This window comes from Amphiura filiformis, chromosome 6 (genome assembly GCF_039555335.1).
Source record: "Amphiura filiformis chromosome 6, Afil_fr2py, whole genome shotgun sequence".
NCBI classification, from domain to species: Eukaryota; Metazoa; Echinodermata; class Ophiuroidea; order Amphilepidida; family Amphiuridae; genus Amphiura; species Amphiura filiformis.
Window position 1 is genome coordinate 72,182,736 of NC_092633.1, and position 6,897 is coordinate 72,189,632.

Below are 6,897 nucleotides of genomic sequence, written 5' to 3' on the forward strand. Positions count from 1 at the left end.
TTCTATATCTGTATGTATCCTCTCCTGGAATGTCTTCAAAGAAAGTGGCTGCACATGAATATATTGTCAACAGTTTGCTGCGAAATGAAATTATACAAACAGGTACCTGTGGATTGCTTCAGTTTTGTCAATACATATTTTCTGTTGAAAGCAGTTAGCAGTACTTGATTGTAATTTAACTTGGTTTGGCTTTATACAGAGAAAATTTGAGAGCTATTATGTCTAGGCAGAAGTAAAAGCAAAATGATAACTTGCAGAATACATCGCAGAGCTAAACACACATTTATTTGAAACTGTAGCAAATGCATGCTTACTCCGATTAGAGTAAACATGTGACATTGTTAAAACAGCAGTGTTAATTGTGTGAAATACCTCAAACCAGGTAAACTGTAGTATTTGTATAGTTGAGAATGGTGCCTTTCTGAGTTTGTATTTCTGTTGTTGTCTTGCAGTAATATCAAAAGGTCTTATTAATGCATTGATGATGCACAGCATAATGCTATCATATAATGGTTACAATTATTGCAGCTTTATCAGTAAGTCAACTGTATTTTACACTCTCCAATGTTACATGAATAGAAACTTTCACTTCAAAATATGTTCATAATATCATAAGTATGATACAAGTATGAATGGAAGTCATGTATGTACATGTATGCAGTCTTTCTATTTGACGTATAACTCTTTTAAGAAAAGACAACATTTTCACTATAGTTTGGTAAATGTTGGAAAATCATCTTTTTTTAATGTCATGATTGTAGATATATTGTCCCAATGTTAAGTGAAAAGTATTTCTATGAGCAAGCCGTTGTTTATGACAGTACCAGTGCAGCAGGTCCCTGTGTGAGTTATCAGGCTTTTGTAAGATGTGCGAGCCACTCAAAGCTTGACCACTTAAACAGGGACCGGCTACATAGGACTGTGATAACCAACGGCATACTTGTAGAACTATAACTTATTATAAATTCCCATCGAGAAAGTGTATCTACTGATTTGTCTTCAATGTTTGTTAAACACAAGTAAAGGGAAAAAGAAATAACAAATGCTTGGGGAACACATATTATCAGTTTGGTAGGTATGTGCTACCCAGCTTTTTAAGAATTTGGCTCCGTAATGGATTTTGTGGACATAAAATAATATTATGGTCTTCGGATCTAAAATGGGGCCTTGATTTGCCTTTTTTGTAAAAATTCTGTGATATTTGGAGATAAATGTAGACAAACGTCTCTGGATTTTCAAATGTGCATCCTAGGAAGAAATGTCTGAAGTGTTTGATAAAACAAGTATAATTGTTGTGTCCTACCTGCATCCTTTAGAAAAGAAATAAAAGATCGTTTTTCCAAATCTCACTTAACCACTTCCATGTGACTCGCCATGTTTGCTCTGGATCTGCCATTGGATCAGTTGTACACAAACTGTTTGATACCCCTCTTGTCAGCTTAAGCATTTGTTGCTTACAAGTTCCAAAAGGATTTTTAGGGTCCCCCTGCTTCCGCTGCCTATGTATGTGGCACTGCTATTACACTTGTTACATGCAAAATTCTTTGTGTGCATCTCATACTGATCTGCATCAAAAGCAAAAGGCTCCCTTGTGTGTCTTAATGTTATCAAATTGTGTTCAGTAAAATTAACTCTATATTAATTTTGAGGTATTACTACAATATTGAAATTCAATGTTCATTCATAATAAAAGACAGAAGCATGCTGAAATATCAAATAACAATATGAAATATACACTGATAATCATACAAGGCAGCCTTTTGAGATAGATCAGTATGTGATGCACACAACAAATTATATAGTATATTCTCTACAGACTTGGAACGTTGGGAAGAGGAGGTAGTAGTCATCTTCAGCATAATCAATTAGTGGTGGATGTAGAGAGTGGATGTAGTCAAAGGCTGGGAACGTGAGCACACAGCTGATTTTGTTTCTGGTGATCAATAAGCATTTTAAAGTCATGAGGACACCTGATGGTTTCTTGTCCACATTTCATGTCGCGTCTTTTTACACTACGTTTAATCTCAGATTTAAAGTCCAGTTTATCAATAAAAACGTTTGGCTGTGTGCATCTTCTAAGTTCTAAAATCTTTTCCTTATATTAGAAGGAAACTATAACCTATACAATGTTTTATACAAAGTGTGAATAAAAAGGCTGTTTTGTGCAAGAAAGAATGTTGTATATGTATTAATAATTTCTGGAATTGTTGTTGAATTTTTCTAAGTAGGGCTTTTGGGGCAAATCATAAGAAGCGGACCTTTTCAATAAAACTCCCTAAATGTAAAAAGTAAGGAAATAATTGGAGAATAGCTAGGTTAGGATCGAGGAGTAGGGTATGGCAACCACGTAATACAGTTGTTCCAAAAGTGAAAAAAAAAGAACACTTCTGGAGGTTCTAGGCTTGGTTCTTATGGCTACTTGAAGAGTGGTTTTTACCCTTGTATATTTGCAAAAGTTTGGTCAAAAAATAAATGCTTTTGTGCATTAATTGACTTCTGACACATGTTTTGGTTGATAAACAATGCTGGGTTTGGATTTATTGTAACATCACATTCAACAACATTTGAGTTTAATGCATTAGAATAACTTGAGTTAAAAACCAGAATTAGCTGTGTCCAATGGTATTAGAGAATCCACATACCAGATGTGTCTGTCCCATATATTGACTTACTGCCTTTCTTACAATGCCCCTGATTGGTTAATTACATGATATAATCATCTGAGTAACCAATCAAAATTGTAGGAATTTTAAGCTTTGTGCTCTTCAGCCCTACTGACTATTGTTAACATATCTCTGATTGGCTAAATACATGATATTATAATAGCCCTCTTTGTAACCAATCAATAGTTCTAAAACGAATGGTAATTCTGCAGTGCCGGTGGGGTTAACATGGTCTTTCATAAAGATTTTTAACTTATAACCCTATACTTTCTCAAAATATAAATTTTGGATATGGCTAGTTCTGGTTTCAAGTCTTTATATGATGCAAGTTTGTAAAACAATCCTTAATTGTTTATCTATACAAAGATGTTCACAAGTTTCTTACTGAAGCTCAGTCTTTTTAGATTTGTTGATACCTGTATGAACTTTCTTATATTCACCATTATAACAATAACATTCACTAAGTAAACATTTCTTGATTATTTCTGAGTGGCTATATTCACAAATATGATTCCTTCATGTTCTGAGTGAATATAAAACACAATTGAACATTTATCAACCAAAGTGTGTAAAGTGTAATAGTCTGTATACAAGTCATTTTTTGGGATTTTTTCTTCATTTTCCATGTACTATATATAAACCACCCCAATGTATCCAGGAAAGTGCCTTGGCATAAATGTCACTACTGTACCAGATTTCTATTGCACTGCTGTCCGGCTAATTTGTAGCTTCTCGACCGGTACCAGTACTAATGTGATTCCGAAGTGTGTACTCACTGTAGAATACGCCCACATGTGGGTACTCTAGGAAGTAGCTGGGCAGCTTTGTACCTCTGGGGTGGCAGCAATAGGACTCTGATACTAATAGTGTACTAAAAATGCAGCTTTGCATGTGTGTATGAAAAGCCATTAGAATGTAATATACATTTTTCATGCATTGCTGGCAACACTCACACAAAACAACTATATGCTGGCCTTAAAACACACAAATGGCAGAAAATTGACCAAAATCACCTTCATCCATCCATATCGTCCAGATCATGGCATTCTGATGATGAATCCAAAGTTCTGTTAAAAAGTTCACAATCACCCCATTGTATTATATGACTAAAAAGGGCAATGTTACCAATTTTGCCAGGGTGTATTTAGCGAAAACCCTTAAAGTTTGATTTTAGTAAACTATTATTGGGCATTATGCAAAATCCACAATGATATAATACAAAGCAGTTAATAGTCATCTGTGGTCTTTGGATCATCACAATATTAAAATGTCGGACAAAGTCATGGCAATTCATTGTTCTATTAATATGAAAACATGGTCAAACGAATGCTTTTGTTTAAACATGCAAGTCCTAATATGCAATTAGGCAGGGGGGGGGGAGTTTTCAACAAGAATCAGATAATACATCATAGAATCTCATAGAAAGTTGGAGTTAAATTATTTTATTCTACTGAAAATGTGTAGGTTGAATTACATACTGTCAATTATGCTTGTAGAGGAATAACAAGAAAGACATGTGAGGGAGGGATATACTTGCAAGTTTACTCAAGGATCGTTCTTCCCTTTTGAAGTATTGTTTCTTAAAGATTATTGCCATTTTAGCAACAAAAAAAATAACAATTTTCCCTAAACATAATAATTCCCTTGTGCCAAATTAATTACAACTTGCATACTTTTGTTTGAGAAAGAAGATCAGGGCTCGCAAAATAATGACTAACAGAGTTGGAGGCTATTAATTGCCCTAAAGTACGCTGATTTGTGCATGACTTTTATAGATATTATGATGAGGGCTTGCATCCTCTGATAATGCCCTCATTGTATGCACCTGCTAACTTCTTATCACAGTGTGTAAATATAAAGAAAGGTCTGATGATATCCTTCCCATGACCTTCAGTTAGTTACAGAGATCAGAATCACAATCTTCAAAGGACAATGTCTGTGATACAATATCGCCTCATTTAAAACAAATCTACATGAATTGTCATGTAATTAAAAATTACTGTTTTATATAGTTGCAAAGTTGAAACTATCCTGATTCATATATTTACATCTTAAAAGCAAAACATGATAATAACATATTCTAACTATGGTACAAAATATAACAAACACTCAGAAGAGAGTACAGCTCCATGATCGTGATGCAGTTGTAAGTATGAAAACACCAGCATGCTTTAGAATCTCGAGTAATATTGCTTTGCATGGATCTGCCAGCTTGCTACCAAAATGAGGTTCTCCATGGCAACGTACAGTACATGCATTTTTGTTTTCACACTTTCCTTACACACATTCATGCAATGCGTCAGAATATCTTCACATGGCATATGGTAATGAAAGCAAACGACACACGCTTTGAAAGTCTTTAAGTTTGTTAAATCAGCTCTTATTGATTCTCTTTTCACAGGGACCAATGTGTTATTTATTGGGCTTTCAATCCCTTACAACACTGAGACTGATGACATGCCTGTTCTCTTATACAATGGTACACATATGATACAAAGATATAACACTATCCAAACTGTTTTTAAGTTGAAGCATATTTAAATCAAAACCAATACACTTAAGTAATAAATAATAAAACGGTGCATATATGATCCTATATTGATGTGAACTTTTTGTCTAGATACCTGTATACTCTGGATTAATTGTAGAAAATTTCATTATACATTATTAGTCATTTTAAAATTTAAAAGGATTATCCAAGATTTACTGTACAAAAATATGTTGACTAACTGCACCACCAAATGTCAACAACTTCTATTTCATAAAGCAGAATGGCGTTCTAGCTAACTTAGTTTAAAACCAATGGTTCCGAATTTGACAGCCTCCCTCACACAATAATTAATGATATGAACATATCCATCCTTCATTTGAGATTTGTCTTTATCAGATTTCTTTAACATCACATTTGTTATTTGTTCACTTCATTAGCATCTGACTTTAAAAAAAAAGTGAATTCTGATGATTTTATGATGGTTTAGTTTGGCAAATCACTGATAATCCATGTAATACTGCTTCACTAAATCCACAAATTTCCTTACTACATGTCCCCTTGTACAATACATGATATACAAAACTAATTATTGACATACACAACCAACATCACAATTTCACTCTTTCCAATTCAAGCACGTTCAATTTATTACAGCTACATTCAAATTCCGCTCTCATGTCAGTTTCCATAAAGGAAATCATTCTACACATAAAAATGCATTGTGGTTTGTGTAACTTGGATACATACACTAAAAGCTATAAAAGCATTAAAATTGTATTAAAGATAGAACTTATTTTGACACACTACCAGATTTGGCTATGGAATAAAAGCAATGGAATGGGTATACTGTATTCACATTAATGTATGTGATATTCATTAAAAACAATCAGCTTCTATATATATCTTTACAACAATATTAAGAAATTTCATAGTTTAATTTAAATTACTTATATGATACAATGTTATCACATTCATAACAACAATTTTTGTTCTTTAGCTTCTTGATCAAATTACCTTTGTAGGGTAGGCTATATATAGCTACAAACGTTAATCTAACTGTTTTTCTTTTGTTTTGGTTATATACATTACAAATGATTTTTCCATTCAATATTTGGTCAAAATTTTGGTTTTCTTTCCAACACTTACCCCAATATGAAATGAATATACTGTTAAATATGGTGAAAATAGTTAAAATGTACATATCTAATGTTTAATTTTCTACATTCGTTTTTGGATATCTTGATTTTGTTTTTCAATATTTCCCAATACCTTTAAAGAAAAAGGTTCTACAAATGGCATATCATGCTCATAATGTGTGGGTTTCTTAAACTGTTTTATTATGAACTTAATTGTGATTTCTCAGTGTAACCATAATGATTACAAACTAATAGCACATACTGTACTTTCCTAACTTGTGCAGAAATAAAAAGAACTTTGGTCATAATCAAAATAAATAAATACAAATTCCTTTCACATAGAATAGGCTAGTTGTAACAGGACATAATGGCTAAAACAAGAGAACTGGTGAGAATGTCAACTAATTATAAATGTCTATGTTTGGCTGGGTAGCAATTCTAGCATGCACATCATAAGTGATATTCTACTGATGCTGAACATGTTATATAATTATAATTACAATTCTTAAACACCTTCTTCATCACAAATATACCAATTTGGAGTTGAGCTTCACATGACGACTAAGTACTGTAATTTCAAAACTATAAGCCACATGCTATATAAGCA